The sequence below is a fragment of the Uranotaenia lowii genome, chromosome 2 (genome assembly GCF_029784155.1).
Source record: "Uranotaenia lowii strain MFRU-FL chromosome 2, ASM2978415v1, whole genome shotgun sequence".
NCBI classification, from domain to species: Eukaryota; Metazoa; Arthropoda; class Insecta; order Diptera; family Culicidae; genus Uranotaenia; species Uranotaenia lowii.
Genome location: NC_073692.1, coordinates 194,005,661 through 194,030,244, shown reverse-complemented (window position 1 = coordinate 194,030,244; position 24,584 = coordinate 194,005,661). Strand labels below are relative to the sequence as shown.

The following is a 24,584-nucleotide window of genomic DNA, read 5'->3' as shown; positions in this document are numbered from 1 at the left end:
CAAGTTGGCATCAAATCAACATTCATAATGCTTTTTTGTTTTATATAAGCATTATTAATGCATAGAAGCAATAAAGAAAATTAGCACTAATGATAGCACTATATGCACATATAGAGTAGCTCTAAAGTTAATAAGCATTAGGAGTGGTGTGACCCGAACAGTACTTGAAGTACGGATTTTTTCACCCACCTTATCAGCATCAAGAGTGGTCGAAATGGTAAAGGCGCAAGGAGAGATAAAGGCTGCTGCGGGATCCTCGGTTCGAGACTCAGAAGAATTCATTAAGCAGGCATAATCCTCCTTCATTCAGCAGGTTGATTGATGTTGCAGATAATAATTATTTATTTATTTTTTGTTCATTTTAATTATTCAAAAAATAATAATTAAATAAACAAAAGGTGTTCTAAGTATGCATTGTTAATGCTTTTATACGGCTTGCGAAAAATGACGTTTTGATGGTGCTCTAATTCAGCATTTGTAATGCTTTTTAAAGGCTATGTTGTGATAGCATTTAATCAGCCCGCTATTTCGCCTTTTTAGCATTAAATCTGCATTATATACGCATATAGTGCAAAACAAGCATTAATACAGAGTTATATATGGGAATAAAGTGTTGATTAAGGGCTATGTATTAGTGCTTATGGTTACTTGGGGAGTTCGACGAGTTCAGTTTCCGGGAAACTGCTTCATCCATCTCCCCTCCTACACCCCATTCATCCCCCCCTTCATCAAGTAAATCTTCCGCCTCATCCTCTTCGTCATCCTTCAAAAAACTCTTCCGCTCCCGTTCCCGAACCATCCGGCGGGCTCAAGGAAGCTCTTCCAGCTCCGGTTCGGCAGACTCCTTCCTGTTACCAACACCGGAGGAACGACCCATCCCTCCTCCGGTCCCCGCACCCCGCAGGCCACCACTATCCACCTTCAGTCCTCAATCACCACCCCTACCACCTCCCAACAACCCTCAGCAGCAACGACCATACCCGCATCAACGATCCCATCAGCAACCACAACTACACTACCATCATCAATACAACCCGGTTCCGAACATTGTGCCGGTTCATACGTACGCCCGGAAACGACGAACCGGTAATCTGAACGCGGAACCCATCTACGGCAACCTGGACGACTACGGGAACGATGAAGGTGAGTCCAGAATATAGAAAAATTTATTAATTGATTCACGAAACGAAAGATGATCAGCTAATGGAAGCGGATGCGTGTCCAGTTAGGTATTGGTTGACATAATGCTACAGGCGAACTATATAAATATCAATTCCTAATAAATAAAGCTCAGTTCATTTAGAAATGGGAAAGTTACAAATGTTACAAAGATTGAAATACTTTCTATGAAGAAAATGAGGATAATTTAATGATAAGTCACGAAAAAGTATGAAAAAATAATTTATCTCTTTTCGTAAGAAAAAAATCTACTTTATTTTTGGTTCTACTATAGGCAAGGAATTTAGACTTTTATAGTGTTTATACCTCATCCATCTTTACGTTCAAAGTACTCGATGATGCAACCTCTAAACCACCAATCAGTAGGCTACCTAACGGGGTGACGTTGGGTAAACAGATTGAGTATGCCCGAATCGATTACGCAAATGCGCAAACCTACTGGAAAAAGGCTGGAAAAGCCGTAGCATTAAATCACATTCCGGTTGCGCTGGCGGCTTGCCAGGGCAATGTGGCTTCTTTCATTGATGGTGCTGGATCAAGTTAGAAGCCGCCGCAAAGTTCGCCTACCGCGCTGGCAGAAGGCACCTCACACATTATCTCCGGGTGGGATCATAAATTTTCATGGAAATAGCATAATGGCGAAGTCTGCTGCTTCTTTGCCAAATGTTACCTCATCATCACCGAGCAACCCCAATCATTGATGCTGGATGCAAACGTTTGGGGTGAATTGAAAAATGAAATATAGAAGAGGAGAAGTAAAAAAACTATCGATGCACGACGCAGATTTTCCCGGGAACTTCAATCCAACAAGTCACATATTTCAAGCTAATGGGCAGCGTGAAGATGAATCCTTTTACTTTTTTTCTGCTTCTCGCTGGCTGCCTAATGAGTAACCTACCAAGCAAGACCAAGTCTCCGAAGAGATGTCCCTGAACGTTGAAAATGATATCTTGGTCTTCGTCTTGGTCGATGGTGATCGAATGTCAACTAGAGGCCAGCCATCGCAAGCTTCTGTCTTTAAGACTGCTTCTGATGGGAATTGGACAGTACAAATATAAGACGAAGGTATATACCACCAATTTACTTTTACTTTTCGTTCCTTTGTTCGATCAATCAACTTTAACCTGAAGAAAAGGCAAACCTTAATAATATGGCGACCGTTGGAAATCGTGTTGGCCGAATCGAAAAGTTTTACCTACATCCTAGGTGTACGTTGCTAAACTTTTGAAGTATATTTAACTACATATATTAAAGTATTTTTTTTTTTATTAAATTTCTACAGAAGCTTTTAGCTGATTTTTTGAAAAAGAAGGGTGTTGTCTCTGAATTGTTACTAGCATTACGGTAACATTACAGAGATACCTACAAATTGAAATTAAGTAACGAATTTCGAGTCACAAAAATTCTATGTTGCTTTAAAAGTCATCCTAATTACAAGACAAGAGTTAGACCGTTTAAAAGAAATTGTGTATCATTTCATTCATTTCAAATGATGTTGCAGCTATTTTTACTGCTGACCTGTATGGGATAGGATAACAATGATACAAAGGCATGAGAGGTATGTTCCAGAATCAGAATCAGAATATGGATACTAGAATTAGGATCTGGTTCAGTGATCCAGGATAAAGGATGAGGATCGGCATCGGGATCCGAATCAAGTTTCAATTTCAGTATAAGGATTCAACAACAGTATTAGGGATGAGTTTTAAGAATCGAGACCAGGATTCGGAATCACGATCCAGGATTAGGAGATGAGATCAGGTCATCATCAAAATCCGAGATTTCCGAGCATTCAAGAATAAACAAAAGCCAGAAGCAGGATTAAGGATTTGAAATCAGAACCAGTACCCGGGATCAGGATCCAGCATCAAGCATCTGAATCTGGGTTCAGAATGTGAAACCGGGTTCAGAATCCGAGAATAAAGGATGATACGATCAAAATTTGATCATTATCAACTTGACGTATTTCTTTCAATTTTGCATTTAAAAAACCTGAACGCCCCTAATTTTGAAGGTGTGTGTGTGTGTAGAATGTTGCTCCTATTTTGATTTTGGAATTCACTCTTCAGTTGTCAAAATGCCGTCCAAGGAAGAAGAGCAGCGTATCTGAATTTTGCTCGCGCATCGCGAAAATCCGAGCTACTCGCACGCAAAGTTGCCAAATCAACCGTTACAAATGTAATTAAAGTGTTTGGGGAACGTTTGTCGACAGCCAGGAAGTCTGAATCGGGGTGAAATCGAAAACCGGAAGCCGCTCAGATGACAAAGTGAGTTGCCGGTAGTTTCAAGCGAAACCCTAACCTCTCTCTCCGAGATGACGAAAATAAGCTGAGTGTATCGTCTACAACCGTGCATCGAGCCAAAAATCGAGCCGGGCTATCGACTTACAAGAAGGTAGTGACTCCAAATCGCGATGATAAACAAAATACGACGGCTAAAGCGCGATCCCGGAGGCTGCACACTACGATGCTGACGAAGTTTGACTGCGTGGTAATGGACGACGAAACCTACATCAAAGCCGACTACAAGCAGCTTCCGGGACAGGAGTTTTATACGGCAAAAGGAAGGGGAAAGGTAGCAGACATTTTCAAGCACATGAAACTGTCAAAGTTCGCGAAGAATATCTGGTTTGGCAAGCCATCTGTACCTGTGGCTTGAAAAGCAACATTTTCATAGCTTCCGGGACTGTCAACCAAGAAATTTACGTGAAAGAATGTTTGAATAAACGTCTGCTGCCTTTCCTGAAGAAACCTTGATTGACTTCTTACTCCACCTGATGTAATTGAACCCGAAATGCATCATCAAATTTCATAATTAAAATAAATCTTATTATTCATGATTGGTTTTAGGATTGAGATTACAAACATTTCAAACTCCACGATCGCAGGCATGGCTCAGTAGAACAAGTTCCACATCACCAATGGTTACTACTCCGTAATTGACCGAGGCTATCAATTTTCTTCAAAGGTCAAAAGAATGGTGTCTGGGATTGACAGCACATTCACAATGCCCAAAACTGATGCTCTCTCTTTGAACATCAATAACTACGCCGGCCACGTCCTAGTTGTCAGATTTGAAAAGGGATAATGGAATGAAAGAACAATTTTGTGCTTTAAAACTGAGGTTTCCTCTGCATCCTAGCAAATAAATTGGTAGGTAGAATGGAGAAAGGATTCGATCGGGATACACTGTAATGGTGTTCAAATAAAGTCTAAATTTTAAAGTCAAACTTTCCTGTTTTGTTTTCTTTTGAAACTCAAAAGATGCAAAACCAATTCTACTAAATATTACGAAAATGTGTGTTTTGTATTGGAATTTTCATGGAACCAACTGAAATATCACAAAAAATGATCATCCTGTGCAATTTGAGCCTTAACAGCTTTAATTTGATACTGTAGCATGAACTATGTCAGTTTGAAATGCTTAAAATCAGAAATTTTTAGGATAAATTTAAATTAAAAAAGAATGTTACACTGTTTCTAAAATCGAACAGAAAAATTAACAGAAATTAAAAAACAAAAGTAAAAAATGGAACGGGCTCACCAAAAATGTTGAAAAAAAGCCCAACTTTAGATTTTGGAGTCCGTTTTGGAAAAAATGGTCCTGGAATCCACGGGGAAGTGCATTTTCCGTAGGCTCTAAAGATGTTGGTGGTCGTTTAACTGATTTCATCCGTCCAGATTGATCTATCCCTTGGTTAATTCCAATCTTCCGGATTTGTAAAATTGTTAGCACTTTTGCTGTCAGAAGAAAACGCGTCGTGTTCCTTCAGTCGCAGTCTACCAAGTCCAAATTAAAGGTTTAGGTTCAGAATTAGTTATTAGTACCAGATTCAAAATTAGAAACCATATTTAAATAAGATTCAATCTTCAAAAGAGTAAAATTTCATTGAACAAATCCATATAGAACCGAGAGTTTGTTTAGAGAATAAATTAAAAATTTTGATAATATCATGGATAAATTCAAATAACCGAGTAAAAATGAACATTTAAACTTCATCTGCAAAATACAAAAATTTGCATTGAATAAAAAAAACTATGCAGGATCACAATCCAGAATCGTTAAAAATTAGAGGTTCAGAATAAAATTGCTTATATCTCATTGAAACTCGACCGGCAAATCATGATTGAATCCAGTCTTATAATAAAATTTCAGGTCGTAGAATTCAGAACCAATTTGCTTGAGAAAAACAATTCAGAATTTAAATTCATATTAATGGGAAAAGTTATCCAAATTTGTGTAATATAAATTTCAGGGAAAAGATAGGATGGAAATTGGTGTAGAAAGCCATGCGAAAAAAAATCGCCTTGTCTCCCCGGTGTATTAAAGTGTTGCTATCCCCAATGTATGGCTTAACCAGTGGCTTAACATTAAAGTTTTTATAACATTTGTGTATGCTTCTGCAGCAAACTATGAGGGCCTTTGAGATTTTTTTTACTAAAAATATCTGTTCATCATATAGCGGGTGCCCGAAGAAAATGTTTTCAATATTATGTGTATTCTAATAAATCTTTCCTGTTCTAGTTTCATATTCAATAAAATTTGAACTTTCAGATTTGGTTGGCTGGTGTTGATAAATATTTTGAGCACAACCTTATTTAATTTTCCTTCCTCGGAGGCCTCTTAGAGCTTTTCATATTTGCAGGTGGTTTTTAAACAAAATTGAAATCTGCATAGAATTTTAAAGTTACAAAACAGAAATTGATAGATTGTGCCTTAAACTATGCACTCAAAAAGCCGTTTGTTTGCCTGTCCTTAAAGGGGGAGTAGGGTCTAACGCGTAAAAAAACACCATTTTCACGAATTTTTTTAGAGCTATCGTTCAAACAAATGTATTCAAATTTTTTGCATTATACAAAGCATTGTTGAAAGAACATTTAGTAATTTCTTCGTAGAAAAATATTGAAAAATGAGCCGGTGACGGAGCACTTTCGAGGAAGCCTTTTAGAAAACAGGATTTGCGGTGGACACTGTATCTCAGCACATAATCATCTGAAGTCAAAAAATCAGAGCAAAATATTTTAAATAGCTGTTTTCTGGACCCAACGATTTTATTTAACTTAAAAAAAATTTGTTATGCAATTTTTGTGGCTGTTTGAAGTAAAAACTACGATTTTTCACGAAAAAATCCGCCATTTTTTATCTGTAAAATCTCCCCAAAGTAAAAAAAAAAGAAAATCGTTGTGGTTTTGTATTTTATATGTAGAAAATATGTTCCAAATTTGAAAAGAATCGGTGAAGTAGTTTTCAAATGACGATGTCCACTGACTTTAAAAATGTGCTTTCGAGAAAAACGCGTTTCTGCTCTATCTCTCTCTTGCAGTATTAAATAAGAGGAGATAAAGGCCTATAATTTCTTCAGTTTTGCTTCGATTTACTTGAAAATTTGACACAACATTCTTGAAATGTTTTACAATAAGAAAATAAAAAAATTAAAAAAATCGTTTTTTATTTTGAAAGTGTTAGACCCTACTCCCCTCTTAAAAGAATCAGAAGTCTTAAAAATTTAAATCTAAAATTGGCGTGGGTGCTCATTATGGTCAGGAATAGCGAACAAATTGTCGGCTTTGAAGACAACCCTTTTTTATAGGGATCGTCTATACAATCCGTTTAATATTTTTGGGATATTGTAGAAATTATGTATCCGATCGAGAATAAATTCAGCAAATTAGCTTTTATTATGGGGACAAAGGTAAAAAGATCGTCGGGGAAAGTCGGGTAAGACGGACACCCTAAGGTAGAATAGCAATGGAAAATTAGACATTGCTATTCTCATCGCAGTTTTCGTGCAGTCTACCGCTCATGGCAAGTGCGTCCCATTTGCATTTTCATGATTTTTGAGTTAATCAGTGGATCACCGAAAAATAATCAGTAGTTTTGGGAAAAACTTCTATTGCGGACTTTGTTCTGATGAATATTTAAAAAAAACCTCAAGAAAAATTGTCCCATCTTCAAAAAGATCGCAAGCCGATGCCATTGAAAAAATCATTACATGTCGGTCTCAGAGTCAATATTTATAGTGATTTTGTGCTATTTTTTCAAAAATAATATTTCCAAATTTTATTTAATAAATCATAAGTGATCCTTACTTACAGTCCTTTTTATACCCTGCATCAAGCTTTCCAAATTTATTTTATTTCGTATCCGGGTCTGTTAAATCTAATTATTTATATACGGGCAAGTCCAGTCAAAATCCAGGTATTTGTCATAAAAGGCAATGGTTTTTCACCAAGGCATTATTTATTTTACAATTCCAATCATGTATGCGAATATATTTTATTTAATATTAAAAATTATTTGTCCCATAATCATACATATCGTGATCTAGATTTGTCATCCCAGAGTATAATTCTCAACACAATAGACAATGGAAGAACAAAATTTGACAGCGAGTTTAAGTGAAGCGAAATGTAAACAAAGCTGTTCGAAAATAGTAAGATTTTGAAGGACTTTTCGGACAAAGTTGAATGGGTCCAATCACGCACTGGTTGACCTAACTGTTTTTTTTACCCTTCGCAGTTCCTGTTTTGATTACTCAATTTCCAATTCCACACGCTGAGGAAATGAAGCAAATATTTGGGTTCTCGTTTAATTTTTACTCACACATGTTTAGCTATAGTTCTTAGCTCAATTTTGGGATAGCAAAAATTTGAAAAGGAACTGAGTTGTTTAGAAATTAGATTTTTTTTATTATCAAATAATAAAAATCAATTATTTTGTTTGTTAAGGGGTGGGGGGGGGGGGGGGTAGGGTCTAACGGGTATAAAAAAACACCATTTTCACGATTTTTTTTTAGAGCTATCGTTCAAACAAATGTATTCAAATTTTTTGCATTATACAAAGCATTGTTAAAAGAACATTTAGTAATTTTTTCGTAGAAAAATATTGAAAAACGAGCCGGTGACGGAGCACTTTCGAGGATGCCTTTTAGAAAACAGAATTTGCGGTGGACACTGTATCTCAGCACAGAATCATCTGAAGTCAAAAAATCAGAGCAAAATATTTTTAACAGATGTTTTTCTGGACCCCAACGTTTTTATTTAACTTAAAAAAAATTTTATGAAATTTTTGTGGCTGTTTGAAGTAAAAACTATGATTTTTCACGAAAAAATCCGCCATTTTTTAACTGTAAAATCTCCCCAAAGTAAAAAAAAAATGAAAAAAGAAAAACGTTGGGGCCTGGTATTATATATGTAGAAAATATGTTCCAAATTTGAAAAGAATCGGATAAGTAGTTTTCAAATGACGATATCCACTGACTTCAAAAATGTGCTCTAGCTTTCTTGCAGTATTAGGAAGGAGGAGATAAAGGCCTTTAATTTCTACAGTTTTGCTTCAATTGCCTTGAAAATTTGACACAATATTCTTGAAATGTTTTACAATAAGAAAATAAAAAAATTGATTTTTTGAAAGTGTTTGACCCTTCCCCCCCCCCCCCCCCCCCCTCCCCTTAATCCAGCTAAAAACAGAAATATTGGAATAAATGGATTTATACTTAAGAGTTAAACTATCCGACATTATTTTTATCCCTTGGAAAAACCATACCGTAAAAATTTAGAATAGTTCAGCATTTTCTTTCAGTACATTTAGCGGAGAATTTTTCTATACAAGATTTTCCCTGAATAGTGTCATCGTACGAGTATGTACACTTGTTTACAGCTTCCGGTCAAAATAACGATTAAGCTAGGGTTGCCATCCGTCCCGCTGTTCCGCTTTTTCTTTAAAATGTCCTGCTTTTTTTTCTTGGAAAACTTTTACAAAGTTGACTGATGAACACTGGGAAAATCAAACTTTAGTCTCAATATGAATTCGGTGATGAACAGAAAACCTTTCAAATACGTCTTTTTCTCAAAATTAGCAGGATTTGTCATAGTTTATATAAAACAATACTGAATAACAGTTCTTAACATTACAGTAAGATTATGATTTAGTTAAGCATTCTTGGAGCGCGTTCAATCAAATGTATGAGAAAAAAAATTGGTTAAGTTGCTTCCAAAAACTATAAATTATAGAAATTTAGAGATTATTTTTTCCGCCGGAATCTTAGTTAAACTGCCTTATATTATAAACCACTCTTTTCGAGTCAATTGTTCATGGTATATGAAGATGGAAGTTTTCTTGAGTTCTCAATTTTTCAAACAAATTGCCAAACAAACCAATTTTTATACAAATTACACAAAGATTTTTAACGCGGTTTCAAATCCACCCTTTGCATGTACGACTTGAAATATTTTCTCCCAAACTTTGTAATTCGCAAAAACCGTGCAAAATAAAGGGGCATATAGCAAAACCTGAGTAAATAGAAGTCATGTAAGAGAAACTGGGCGAAAACAGTCAGCGTTAAAATCAAAACCTAGTGTACTTTCTATGGCTGATAGTTGTTCTTAAATGTCCCGCTTTTTTCGGCTGTGTCCCGCTTTTTTTCGAGAAATGTCCCGCTTTTTCTGAAAGTATCTGGCAAGCCTAGATGAAGCTTCCGGACATTCGGTTCGGCACATTCGAATTTTTTAGAAGCTTCTTCATTTGGACTTTCGATGGGATTTTTTGTTTCAAGTATAGGGTACCTTATTGTATTCAATGCAAAGTGGGTTGGTCTTGAAGAAATATGTTGAAAAACGGGTTTTGAAAAACATGTTGAACATTTCAATAAACAAACCTTCTTTCGAACTTTTTAAGAGCTTTCAACTTTGTTTACAATCCCGGAGAGATTTCGCTAAATTTATTTCACAAAATGGGACTTGAATTTTTGCTATTCTAAAAAGGAGTTTTGAGTTAAATTTCTTGACCATGCAGCTACACGAAAATTTCACCCAACCCAATTTCTCATTCGTAAAATTTTGTAAACAGGACCTGCGAACTATCACCACAAAAGGTAATAACGTCATCATGAATCGATCCATTTTTAAGATAAAAAGGTCGGCAAAATAAAGTTTTTAGTAATGTTCTTCCATATGTTCCTTAATTTGCTGCTCGGCACCAAATTACGTGTTGAAAATAATGTCAATTTATGTGCTGAGAGGAAATTAAAATCTTTGAATAATGATTTCTCATTTGTAATACATCAATTTGAAAATCTTTTATCACGCGAAACAAGCGCAAAGAACGATAGTATTTATCCATGCCTGAGTTGGAAAATAATAAATTAAATATGGCCTGTAAAAATCTATTCAAATGGTGTACGTATTGCAATTTCAGGAGCAAGCTGAACACATCGAGACGGTAGCGTTGAACTTCTTTAGAACTGTGCGTTTACCAATAAATGTATAAAGCGGGCCATAGATTACACAACATTTGCACAAATGCAATGAAATTTGATGAAATTCTGTCGCTGTGAACACAATTTCCATCGTGTATGGCACTGCTCAAATGAGCGCGCAAAAGGTTTGAGTAAAATCGGTCGGAATCGAAATATTTTGTACTAACAATCCTCTGTGGCATGGTGTATTGTGCTGTTTGTACAAAATTCAGGCCATTTACTCAGCACCAGCCGGGGTGGAGGTGGTTTTTTGTTGTTGCTGTTTTCACCAACAATCGTTTGTGTTCACGTGAAATATGTTTGTATCGTGTGTGGGCGAGTGAAGAATCATACAATCATCGTGGAATCATCGAATTTGCCCAAGCCATTTGTATAGTCTATGGCCCGCTTAAGAGTGGTCGAAGAAAAAGGAAAAAGGGGAATCAGAGTTAAACATTCGAAAATACCATAAATATACCTACATATGTTTTGTATTGATGTTCGTAGATGGTTAAAACATCCTTTTTCGTGTTTTCCCGGGAATGCTCTGATTTCCCGATGGCCGGGAACGTTATAATGGCCTGGGAATGGACACTCTAACTCCTTGCTGTTGGCTATAGTTTTAAATCACGTCGTATTTCAAACATTAGGCATAGAGATTATTAGGCCAAATGATTACAAAAATCACTGGCTCGTTACATCATTATGCAACTAGCCCTAGGTAAGAATGATCGAGAGCTAAACTGATTCAGCAGAGTTGATCTTTTTGTTTTCTTTCTGATCGCTCGGTGTAGATAACCACATCTCTCGACTGCATTTCACTAAATGCAACCGAGAAGTGACTTTTTGTTTCCACTTTCAACTGCCGCCCCCATCTCGCAAATCACACCTAGAGGCAGCTGTCAATGGAGTCTCATTGCTCCGGTATCACTTTTCGCCTCGAGAGCAGCAACGATTGTTACAGAAAACTACCTTCTTGAAAAGTCTCTCTCTCGTTCCATACATAACTGGCCGAATGGCGAATCGGCAGATAATCATGCATCGATAATGGCTAATTGCATCTGGAAGCTCATCATCAGCAACATGATCATCACCAGCAGCGGGCAGCATCATCTATCTGCTGCTATTTGTTGGATAAGTGAACGATCCGATCGAGCATGAACGACGAGCAACGAACTTTGCCAAATGTTTCCATGAATGGGCGGCGCGGCATCATATTGATTGAAGCTGGCGATTCGGCAGACAATCGAGAGTGTTTTCCGATAGAATCGGGATATTAGGTAATCGAATATTGTGAGTTGGATGCATTTTCCGGTTTTCTTTGTGAGGCGTATGGCGTCCGGCGAAAAAACGGAGAGGAGCATTCGGTTGCATCATCGGAAAAGTGTGATATAATCCTTGCTGTTGCTCAGATCAAGGCAGTGCAGCATCCGGAGATCAAAGGAGGATAAACATTTGTCTGGTTCTTTAAAAAAAAGTAGGGGTTGAAAACGCTTTTGGGTAAAATTTTCAATTTCAAGTTCCAGACGTCTCAAACAAGTGTTTTATCAATGAACATTAATGAACAAGTACAACTCATTCCTAACGGAACTTTCCATATATTTCATTCACTACTGGATTTATTATAAACATGCAATCGCATTTGAGTTATGGATGAGATAACAGCAAATATGCAGCAGCACCTTAGAAGAACCGAGCTGCAACCACAAAACACGTCTAGCAATGTTTGGACACAAGTCCATGTCTTCTGGGTACGTTTTTTTGCTTCTTCCTCATAGTGCTGGGTATCATATCTACCCCTGAGAGGGGCTAGACTCCATCCAAGTACCAAGCCATCCCAAGTGTGTGTTTCTACAGCTGGTTTAAGTTTGTCTTCCTATATCTCGCCCAAATGGGTTGTTGTCACGTTTGTCTGTTCGGAGTTTGTCGAACATTTGCGTGGACAACTGCATCTATCATCATCGTGGTGTTAGATTCAAACCACCAGCAGTCGAGGGGCTGGAATTCACTTGGCACATCATCTTTATACACATTTTTGTTAAGTTTGTTTTTCCCTGTTCCGAATTATGCAATCCGCGTTTGGGATGCAACTTTCGGATGGCGGAGAAATGCAGTGTTATAAAAATGGAAGTTGTTATCGGGCCCTTTAGAGAAGGCCGATGGAACTGATTTGTCCCATGGGCGCGATAATTTCCTCATATTTAAAGGGTGAAAATTTTTGTTCCGGTTTTTAACTTTATCGCATATGATGTTGAGGAATCAGGCTTCAGGAATGAAGCAGGCCTCAGTTTATTAAATGGCAATGTAGATTATTATTTGTCAAGTCGGATTTAATAATTATCTATTTCCGGCTAAGGCCAACAAAACAACAAAAAGTTTGACGAATTAGTAGAATATTTCCAAGAGCAAAAACAAACCACGCAAGATGGGGGTTTTTCACCTTTCGTATTCGAATTCTTCGAATTTAAGATGTATAATAACTCTTGTTGTACAAAAGGTGTTGTCCAATGCTTTACAAACTCAATGTATAAAGATATACTAAACTACACAGAAACTTTTTAACTGTTGAAGATAGCTAAAGATTTCTCTGATTTAATTAGAATATGTCGGAGAGAAAAATACATGAGAAAAATCACAAAATCAGAAATTATACGTATACGGTAATAAATTTATATAGCTAATTTTACATTTTTTTCCAATTCAATTTTCCAATTTAACTAATGATATATAAATCAATTAGAGGTACTGACTTAGAGGAAAGTATTTAATAAAGTTGAAAATGTGACCTTGATCGAATTAAAAGAATCAATCGACTCATTTGTCATATCAAGTCTCATTGGACGAAAAGGTTCCAATCTTCAAAGTAAAATTTAGTAACATCTTTCAACTAAAATTTTATGCTGGGCTTTGATTCCAATTAGGTAATAGAACCATATCTAATTCTTGATTTTCTTTTTTTTTACAGGTAAGGCCACTGATGTTCAAAAGTGAAAAATTTAGGTGAGTGATAAAGTCGAACGACATTTAGATAGAGTCGATTTGGGGTCATTTTTGAATTTCTAAAACCCTGGGGTCTAAAGAGCTTCGTTTTGGTTCGAACAATTATTTTTTTGCAAATTTTCAAGTTACGTTAACATGAGTAAATTTGAACTTTTAGGTTTGTATGGGGAAAAAAATCAACATTATTTTTGTTTATTTTGTGGAACCGAGTCTGCTAATGGTTTTTGTGCCAATTTATAAATTCTTTAAAGAAAATTAGCTGTTTAACCAGGGTATGTCTTTTTGCATTGAAAAACAATAAATTTAATTGACGTCACTGCTGTTGCTAAGCGAAGTGTTGCATGAAAAGTAGTCGCACAATACCACGCTAGGCACCCAGCAGTGATGTCAATGATATTTATTGTTTTCAACGCCAAAAGATATGTCCCCAACCAACACCTAATAACTTTTATTTCTCATAAGATACGAAGTTACGGTCGACACAATTGTTCAGTGGAAAATTTCCCTTGGAAAATTGATAAATTGGCACAAAAACCATTAGCAGGCTCGATTCCACAGGAGATACAAAAATGATGTTGATTTTTTATTACAAAATTTATTCAATTTTCCCATACAAACCTCAAGTTCAAATTTACTCTTGATAACGTAACTTGAAAATTTGCAAAAAATCATTGATAAGTTTCGAACCAAAACGAAGCTTATTTGACCCAAGAATTTGAGAAATTCAAAAATGCCCCAAAACGGCTCAGTCTGCTACGTTATGTTGATGACAATAGAAAAAAAGTAACCAAAGTTAAGATCAAGCATTAAAAAGCCGTTAAACCGTAGAAAATCAATCATAGTTTATTCAACATTATTCTTCGAGTCAATTGACAAAAATTGCCTTATTTCAATATTTATTATTTTTTATTATTTTATTTACATAGTATTCCGTCTTACGGCATAACTTGACGAACATAATTCCTAAAATTCACTCGGTCCATGGCAACAGTTCTCCAATTTCTCGGGCACCCCACGTTCGCCAGATCACGCTCCACTTGGTCTAACCACCTTGCTCGTTGCGCCCCCGCTCGTCTTGTTCCTACCGGATTCGTAGCGAACACCTGTTTTGCAGGACAGTCGTCCGGCATTCTCGCAACATGTCCCGCCCAGCGTATCCGGCCAGCCTTCACCACCTTCTGGATACTGGGTTCGCCGTAGAGTCGCGCGAGCTCGTGGTTCATCCTTCGCCTCCACATTCCGTTCTCCTGTACGCCGCCAAAGATGGTTCTTAACACTCGTCGCTCGAATACTCCGAGTGTACGCAGGTCCTCCTCGAGCAATATCCATGTCTCGTGCCCGTAGAGAACAACCGGTCTAATAAGCGTCGTATACAGGTTACACTTCGTGCGAGGGCTAAGTCTTCTCGACCGCAGTTGCTTGTGGAGTCCATAGTAGGCACGACTTCCGCTGATAATTCGCCTCCGGATCTCACGGCTGGTGTCATTGTCTGCGGTCACCAGTGAGCCGAGATAGACAAAGTCTTCGACTATCTCCAGCTCGTCGCCGTCGATCGTGACCTTGTTATTACTGGACAAGCGGGTTCGGTCGGTCTCGGATCCGCAGGCCAGCATGTACTTCGTCTTGGACGTATTAATCATCAACCCAATCCTTCCTGCTTCGCGTTTCAGTTTGCGGTAGATCTCCTCCACCGCCGCAGATGATCTGCCGACTATATCAATGTCATCGGCAAAGCAATAAGTTGACTGGATCTGTTGAAAATCGTGCCCCGCATTTCGCCCACCGCTCGTCGAATAACACCTTCTAGCGCCACGTTGAACATCATACAGGATAGACCATCACCTTGTCGAAGCCCCCTGCGAGATTCGAATGAACTCGACAATTCACCCGAAATCCGCACACAGCACTGCGTTCCATCCATCGTCGCCTTGATCAGTCTGATCAGCTTCCCGGAAAAGCCGTTCTCGTCCATGATTTCCATAGCTCGTTACGGTCGATCGTGTCGTATGCGGCTTTGAAGTCGATGAATAGATGGTGCGTAGGGACTTGGTGTTCGCGGCATTTTTGGAGGATTTGCCGTAATGTGAATATCTGGTCCGTCGTAGACCGTCCCTCCATAAAGCCGGCCTGATGACTTCCCACGAATCTGTTTGCTTGTGGCGTTAGGCGGCGGAGTAGGATTCGGGACAACACTTTGTAGGCGGCATTGAGGACAGTGATCGCTCGGTAGTTCTCACAGTCCAATTTGTCGCCCTTATTGTAGATGGGGCATATTACCCCCTCCTTCCACTCCTTCGGTAGCTGTTCTATGTCCCAGATCCGGATTATCAACCGGTGTAGGCAATCGGCCAACCTGTCCGGGCCCATTTTGATGAGTTCAGCTGCGATGCCATCCTTCCCAGCCGACTTGTTTCTATTCAGCTGGCGCATGGCTTCCTTAACTTCACTCATCGTTGGGAGTGGCTCCTCTTCGTCGTTGGCTACGCCGGCGATGTACCTTCCCCCACCGTCTTGATCTCCTGCATGTGCGCCGTTCAGGTGTTCATCGAAGTGCTGCTTCCACCTTTTCACCACCTCACGATTGTCCGTCAGGATACCCCCGTCCTTATCCCGGCACATTTCGGCTTGCGGCACGAAGCCTTTGCGGGATGCGTTGAGTTTCTGATAGAACTTTCGTGTTTCTTGGGAACGATGCAGCTGCTCCAGCTCCTCGAGCTCCTCCTCCTCCAGGCGGCGCTTTTTCTCCTGGAAAAGTCGGACTCGCTGCCTCTTCCGCTGTCGGTATTTATACCTTCCAATATTTATACCTTCCATGACTTTTTTGGTTCTCCAGAGATGTACAGAAATTTTTTTTTTAAATATTTACTTATGGGTTTAAACACTCCTTGATTCTTGCAATTTAAAGAAAACCACCAAAATAATTTATACACCAAGAAAGATATTCGACGCTGTACTAAAAAAAATTCTTCGTAATGCTTTTTTTTATTTTTGACTGGTTATTTATAAGCTCTTTAATCGCAGGATGAAAATAAAAACACTGCTTTGCATAGGCAATGAGTTTGTTGAATTATATGACCTTGGAAAAATCATTTCAAGAAATAATGTAATGCTCCAGCAAGCAAACAAGACCATTTTGAAATAGTGATCAATAGATTCATATTTTTTTTTATTTCGAAATGATAATTTCGTTTTTCATGAAATACCTAACATCTCCTCAGATTTCCAAAAATGAAGAATAAGAACAGACAAAACAAATATTCAAACAAAATCTTGAATACAAGCTCATTTGAATTTCCTGGATGATTGAACCTTACAGTCCCTTCAGTGTCAATTTGACATTCCTGACTAAAACCAACATAAATATCTCTCTTGTTTCCCAATCGGTTTTTAAAAAATGTATATTTTTGGAAACTTCGTAATGTAACTAAATATGTTTCTCAGACAATATTCACCTACAATTCTTCAATTTTCATCATATTTGTGTATTGCAGCGCCAAGTATTGCAGCGCTAATGTAATTACACCGGTATAAGGCTGGAACAAATATCAATTTCTTCTTTTATCACCCCCCACCCCTTCGAAATTTCCAAAAAAAACCCGAAGGGAGAAAAAAATAAAATTTGAAGTATTTTTTGTGAATTTCGAAAAATAAATCAAATAACCGAAAGATTACAAGACCAAAAAACAAATACCGGAAGATGGGAGTTATTTCATTCTTGATTTTATTAAATTTTTCAATAAAAAATTTCTTGATTTATAGGTTTTGTGCAATGATATAGTATGCAATTTTGTTGCATACAAGTTTTCATGCAATTTATTCCAATTTATTTCATTTTCGCATTTTTTTTACTATCCTGCCCCCCTCGCAATGTTCCAACTCCGAGTGACAAAAGAAGGATTGGAAATTTGACTCGACCTAATTGGTATGAAATTGCCATTCTGGTGAATATAAATTTATTGCGAAAACCTTGCGTGAATAAACTCAAAATCCAGTGCAAAATTGAATGCAAGTGCTAGTGCCAGAAAGTGCAAGAAAATCTGAGAAATTGCAAATTGACTAAAAGTATGAAAAACCTTTGAAAATTCATTTAAAATTCTGTCTTTAATATTTTGAAAATCTGAAGATGCGAAAATGTGCAAAATTATGTTACATTTTTGAACTGCTATCCAAAGATGGGTCTTGACTCAAACGTTCAGCCAGCGAAACTTTTTTGTAGAGAAATGAAATTTCAGGGACTAGAACAGAAGAAAATTGATGTTGAAAAACCCCAAGCCCAAGCAACTAGATTTTTTTAAAGAGGTTTATAGAAGCTTGATCAACTTCGTTTCTGTATAAAGAGAATGTTAATCAGCCCAAAATTTAAGTTTTTGATGTTACTTTGAAGTTCGTTTAAGTGATTGAAGAGAGTGCTTTTCAGCCTTTAAGAGATTGTAAAAAAAACTTCTACGTGTCAAAAAAAATCCGGTTCACAGATTGCTTTGACAACCAGAAGACAGATTCTAAGATTGCCGGTCTACCATGATCTATGCCATTGATTTTAATTTTTAGTTTAAATTGTTTAATCAATTATTGGTGACAACATTGTTCCCCAAGAGTGGAGACGATGGAGCGATGTTGTCTTGTGTACGCAAATTGATGTAGAAAATGATCTTGTTTCGTTTGGAGAAATGGGTAGAAACAAACGGTCTCCTTTCAGATACTCAATTTGGGTTTCGAAGGGGCAAAAGGACAAAAGGACAAACGATTGTCTTGCTTTGCTGTCTTCAGAGATACAAATGGCGTACGCAAAACGTGAGCAAATGGCTTCAGTGTTTCTAGACATAAAGTGAGCTTTTGATGCAGTCTCAATAGAGGTTTTGTCAGACAAGTTACACACCTCTATTGAACAACATCTTATACAGCTTGCTTTGTGAGAAACATCTAAACTTTGCTCACGGAGATATTGCAGTTAGAAGGATCTCTTACATGGGCCTCCCGCAGGGTTCATATTTGAGCCCACTTTTATACAACTTTTACGTAAGTGACATCGATAGTAATATCTCTGAAGGCTGCACTCTAAGACAACTTGCAGATGACGGCGTAGTGTCTGTCACAGGATCTACTGAGTCTCATCTGCACAGACCTTTACAAGATACTTTAGACAGATTGTCTTTCTGGGCTTTGAGGCTTGAGATCGAGTTTTCCCCTCAGAAAACGGAGATGGTTGTTTTCTCTGAGAAACATAGACCTGCTCAACCTAAGCTTCAACTCCTAGGCAGAACGATCACTCAATCGAGGTGTTTTAAGTATCTTAGGGTTTGGTTTGATTCCAAGTGCAACTGGAGGGCCCACATTGAGTATCTGAAAGGGAAATGCCAACAAAGAATCAATTTTCTCCGATCAATCACGTGCACCTGGCGGGGAGCCCATCCAGAAGATCTTTTGAAACTGTATCGAACAACCATTCTCTCAGTGGTAGAATATGGTAGCTTATATTTACAGTCAGCTGCCAAATCTCACCTCATCAATGCCATCAACGCATAACATGAGTCTTGAAGTTTTGGCAGGAATACTCCCTCTTAAAGACAGATTCAATTTACTAAAACTCTGGTTCCTCATCAGGTGTGAGGTTATGAACCCATTAGTAATTGTGAATTTCGAAAGTTTTCTTGAGCAAAATTTTCAAACTAGATTTATGTCTATATACCATGTCCTCGTGTCAATGCAGGTCCCTTCTTCGCATTCGTGTTTGTAGCCCAGACTACGATCATTCTTCTGTCCAGATTGATTTGTCTATGCAGCAAAAAATTCGTAGAATCCCAGTCTCGCATCGTCCTCTTCTGATTCCAAGAATTTTCGAAGCTAAATATAGAAACGTCGATGCTGATAAAATGTACTTTACCGATGGATCACTAATGAGGAAACAACAGGATTTGGAGTGTTCAACGAAATATCTAGCGTCTCTCACAGTCTCCAGTCACCATGCTCTGTATATGTAGTAGAGTTAGCAGCTATTCACTGGGCTTTGGACAGTGTCGCTTCACGGACAGTTGGACACTACTATATTGTAACGAATAGTCTGAGCTCTGTTGAAGCAATCCATTCAATAAAACCGGGAAAGCACTCGCCGTACTTCCTCGAGAAGATACGTAATAATTTGAGTGTTTGGGTGCCCTCACATTGCTCGATAGTGGGCAATGAGAAGGCAGACTCTCTGGCAAAGATGGGCGCAATGGAAGGCGACACGTATCCACGTGAAATCGTTTTCAACGAATTTTACTATTTGGTTCGAAGAAACTCTCTTGTCAACTGGCAGCGCAAATGGAACGAGGATGAGTTGGGTCGGTGGCTCCACTCGATTATCCCAAAGGTAAGCCTTAAGCCCTGGTTTAATAGATTGAACCTGAGTCGGGATTTTATTCGTATAGTTTCCTGTCTCATGTCCAATCATTATTACTTAAACGCGGTACTCTATCGTTTTGACATTGCTGGCAGAAATTTGTGTGGTTGCGACCAAGGTTACCATGACATCAAACATATTTTTTTGTCGTGTCAGATCCATCTTGTCGCCAGAACGAATTTTATAGACTCCCTTCGGGCCCGAGAAAACCACCTAATTTTCCATAGAGAGATGTACTAGATGTGGTAGATCTGGACTACATGTTCTACTTTTTTTTCTAAAAGCTATCGATCTTCGTCTACAATTCTTTTTTATTGTCATATTTCCCTTTCTTTCTTTCTTTCTTCTCCCACAAAGTGTTAAGTTAAGCCAACAATTGTAAACATCTGAAATCGATTTTGGCTCCTTGAAGCCTAAAAGTATGAGCCGTTTCAAATAAATAAATAGTAAAAAAAAATATTATATAGTTTCTCACATCGTGAGATAGTTTCTTAAAGTTTTTTATTCTTATACAAAATTTTAAAAATCGAGCAATAGATGTATAAATGTTTACATTTTTCGATGCCGTAGAAAATTTTACCCAGTATGAAGGATTGGCTTAATAATATCACTCACAAACTTTACCATGCTATTATTTTCCTATATCAACACTGTTGGTGAATGATATTTTTCGCAGAATTACCAAATTTATTCAATTGAATGTTTTTATAATTCAGTAAACAGTCTGGGCTAAAATGCATCAAAATGCAAATCAAAGATTCACATTTTCAATCTCGTGTTCATATGCTTGAATATGAATGTTTTGCATCACGCATATGTTTATTCCAAAATTTCAACCATCCAAACATTAATTTTGTAATTTCAGCCGATAGATTTTTTTGTAGTATTTTTTTACTCCTGAATGTATGAAAAACCCTTATGTTTTTTTCTATAAATGAAATTTGACAAAAGAAAATGTAAAATTTAATTCGAACAAAATAAAAAATTACTGCAATTGGTGTCTTATGCTATATGACATCACATCCAAAACTATAAATTTTAAAACGTTTTCATTTAATTTTTCATTAAAATTAGAAGGAAGTTATGCGAAAAATTAAATAAGGAAGTAAGTTGCGTGTCCTACGCAGATAACTGAGTTGTTTGTTATTTTTTAAATTTTAATCAACCTAGCTTACATGGCAACTATTTCGCTGGGTCAATTCTTATCTCATCAATGTCCACAGAAAAGGCAACCACCAACGAATATCACTGGACACAAATCAACTTGCAATAAAAATCCTCATTTCCCGTCCGATAAAATCCAAAATTCACCAACACGTTTCGGTGACATAATTGCGCAAAACAACCAAAACAAAACACGATAACTCCTCGCGAATGTTCGCACATGTCATCGAACCAAGACCCCAGACAGCTAGATAGATACCTATCCCTCCAAATGAATGAAGATCTTGGCCCACGAAATGATCGAACTCCGAACCCAAACAAACGCGAGCCTAACCATCCTCAATTATCGCATTCGTGTTTGTGTGTCCTAATCGAAACGGGCAACCAGCAGCCAGATTGTTTGCAACTTGACCATTTCATAATCAGGTGTATAACTCCATCGGAACGTGTGCTGCTTCAAAGAAAAGGAAGACGAGACACGACGAGGAAAAAAACACGAACGACTAACGTGACAAACATACCCTATCTAAAATATTCAGCAACAAGCAAAGCGACGATCCATCGCGAGAGGAGTCAAACGGCACACGAAAGCCAAGAGGGTCTTTGGGCGGATGGGGATCTAAGTGTGTCCAGCAAGCTTTTCAGGTGATGTTCGACTGACTCCTTGCTCGTCGGACGTCAGGTGGAAAAAAGTCACTTTCACTTTTGTTGCAAAAGAAGAAGAAGATTGGTAACATATAGCTACCTCCTACCAATAGTCTAAAGTCTAAAAGGCGAACTCGCACTCGCACGCACCGCAGATGGAGGCCGGCCTCACCAAAAGAGCTGCTTAGAAAAGATCGTGATGAGAGATGATGATGGTTCATCATAATACATATACGCAACTGGCCGCAACCATGCATCGTATGGGGTGAATAGTGATCCATAGAGCAAAAGGGCAGAAAAGAGCAAGTTAAATGTTCAGAAAGAAAACTCAATTACTATTCAATAGGAGTACGTCTTTGATACGGCCTCGTTCATCACGAGGCCATTAACTAAAATACATTGGACAGTTAAATTTTTATGAATTTAACATGTGGGAGGGAATTGATTTTAATGTTGAACCTTAACATTCCCACCACACAAAGGAAAAAGCATAGCTTTTCCAACAATATTCCACTTGAATCTTGAATGCAAAAGTCCAAGGGACAGACATCAACCCTCCTACTGCATGGACTGCATGGAATTCGTCAAGAAAAAAAACTTCTTCAACAGAAATAACTTTATTGACCTTTAACTAAGCAATTTATGTCAAAAAGCGCTGAGGTGTGCCAAAAAAATATAACTGTTTTTTCAATATTTTTTTTTAGTTTAACTAGTGTGAGAAATGAGATTTTTTTTAGGTTTTATAAATGCATTTAATGCATTTGATTCATCAAAATTGTTTGAATTCATTTACAGTACTGAATTAAGCTAAAAAAAATGAAAAAAAAAATGTCGAGGACGTACATATAATAGGCTCGTATGCAGTAAAGAGTCTAAAGAGGTTTCTAGCTTATCCAGGTTTTCAATTACAGGAGTTCAGGAACAGCCATCTTACTTACCAAGAAATATTGCTTTTTGATTAACAATATTTCAGCCAGCTAAATTCGAAATAGTTTTTTTTATAAAATTAATTTAAGACAAAAAGGTTAACGCAAAAATTAAAACTAATCACCATAGGTAACGATAAGTTAGGGTGGGATTTCAGTAATGGAAAAGCTAAATCACGTAGGTCTGAATGTGTTGAAGAACGGCTGTCAAATAGTTATTAAAATCACGCGCCGTTTCAAAATCCTTGTGCAACTAGATCTGTCTGGTATTATTGCTGTTTTCTTTGACATCAATTGTTTAGCCAGGAAGGAAACTTTTTTCGGCACAAGAAAAGTACGGTTTCTGTTGAATTCTTTCAGTTTGAAAAGTTAAGCGAGAAACCTAGTTCCACTGCATTTAATAAAGGTTATATTACTGATTGGTTCTCGACTAACTAAAAATAGTATCATCGATTTGACTATACACGGTATGTTTCCTAGAAGTCCTTATAGAAAATAAAAACATGTTAATTTTTGCTTTGAAAAGTTAAAATTAATATAATTGATCGGTAACCCCCATAGAAGTACATTTTTTAATTTACCAAAATAAATAGTATTTTTCCTGTTTTTCCTCATTTTTGCTTCCAATAATATGATATTGACCTGTTGATATGTTTTCAAAATTTTCAAATTATTTTGAACCACTTTCAAAAGGTACACAAATGAGGCCCTCAGAATTAGAGGGAGACATGTGCCGAATTTATCGATTTTTTGTTAAATTTACCAGTTTATTAATCTTATCCTAATCTACAACTCAGATTTGTTTAGTTTTTTTTACACTTTTCCGATTGAATTAAAACTGCTCGAATTAAAAAAATATGTATATAAAAAAAATCGAACAGTTGACATCTTTGAAGAGCGTTTTCTCGGAACTAATCTAATATCTAATCTCTCTCTGATTCCGAGGGTCTCAATTTAAAGAAATAAAATTAATAAAAAAATAAAAATTTGCTGCCAAGTTCAGTTAGCTGACTTCAAATCTGAAGCTGGTAAACTAACTCAAAAATAAAGGAAATCGATTACCTGGTACTTCACTGTTCTGCTACTAATTCTCAAAATTGGTTAATTGTCGGTTAACAAAGTCAAACCATTTATGTTTTTTTTTTGCAACGTCAGATATCACTAGGATTTTTTTTGATAAAAAAACAAAGTCACTGCTTTTTTGTACCGTGTATAATATTCTGATTGATTGTATGAAAATATTTTCACCGTCGATTGTATGATTGGTGTTTCCAATATAATAAATTGAACTTTATTTTTCTGAAAGATTCTACGCATTTTTCATGACTTCATAAAAAACCTTAGCCCGAAAACCCTAAAATTTTGGAACTCTTTATTTTAGAAGGACTGGACAAAAAAAGAGAGAAATGAATAAAAAGATAGAATAGAGATAGAAAAGAAAGAAGAGAGATAAAAGAGAGAAGAGAGAGAAAAGAGAAAAGAGAGAAAAGAGAGAAGACAGAGAAAAGAGAGAAAAAAGAGAAAAGAGAGAGAAGTGAGAGAAAAGAGAGAAAAGAGAGAGAAGAGAAATAAGAGAAAAGAGCGAAAGAGAGAGAGGAGGAACGAGAGAAAAGAGAGAAAAGAAAGATAAGAGAACAAAGAGAGAAAAGAGAGACAAGAGAGAGAAAGAAGACAAAAAGAAAGAGAGAAGAGAGAGAAGAGAGAAAACAGAGAATACACAGAAAACAGAGAAAACAAAGAAAGAGAGAAAAGAGTGAAAAGAGAGAAAAGAGAGAAAAGAGAGAAAAGAAAGAAAAGAGAGAATAGCGAAAAGAGAGAAAACAGATAAAAGAAAAGAAAAAAGAGAAAGAGAGAAACGAGAGAAAAGAGAGAAAAGAGAGAAACGAGAGAAACGAGAGAAACGAGAGAAAAGAAAGAAAGAGAGAATAGCGAAACGAGAGAAAAGAGAGAGAAGAGAGAAAAGAGAGAAAATAGATAAAAGAGAGAAAAGAGAAAAGAGAAAAAACAGAGAAAAGAGAGAAAAAAGAGAAAAAAAAGAGAAAAAAGAGAAAGGAGA

The 24,584-nt window shown here is 37.1% G+C and overlaps 1 protein-coding gene across 5 annotated transcripts in view; it reads left to right on the top strand.

Moving 5' to 3' along the window:
- Window positions 1-24,584, top strand: part of LOC129750167 (cGMP-dependent protein kinase, isozyme 2 forms cD5/T2) — a 692,362-nt gene that overhangs the window by 443,501 nt on the left and 224,277 nt on the right. Inside the window, exon 1 of one of the 5 annotated variants that reach the window (XM_055745421.1) lies at window positions 656-1,143. The exons of the other annotated variants lie outside the window; for them this stretch is intronic. The gene's annotated coding sequence lies outside the window, so the exon portion shown is untranslated. Of the gene's footprint in view, window positions 1-655; window positions 1,144-24,584 lie in introns of those variants that run through there. 5 annotated transcript variants of the gene reach the window in all.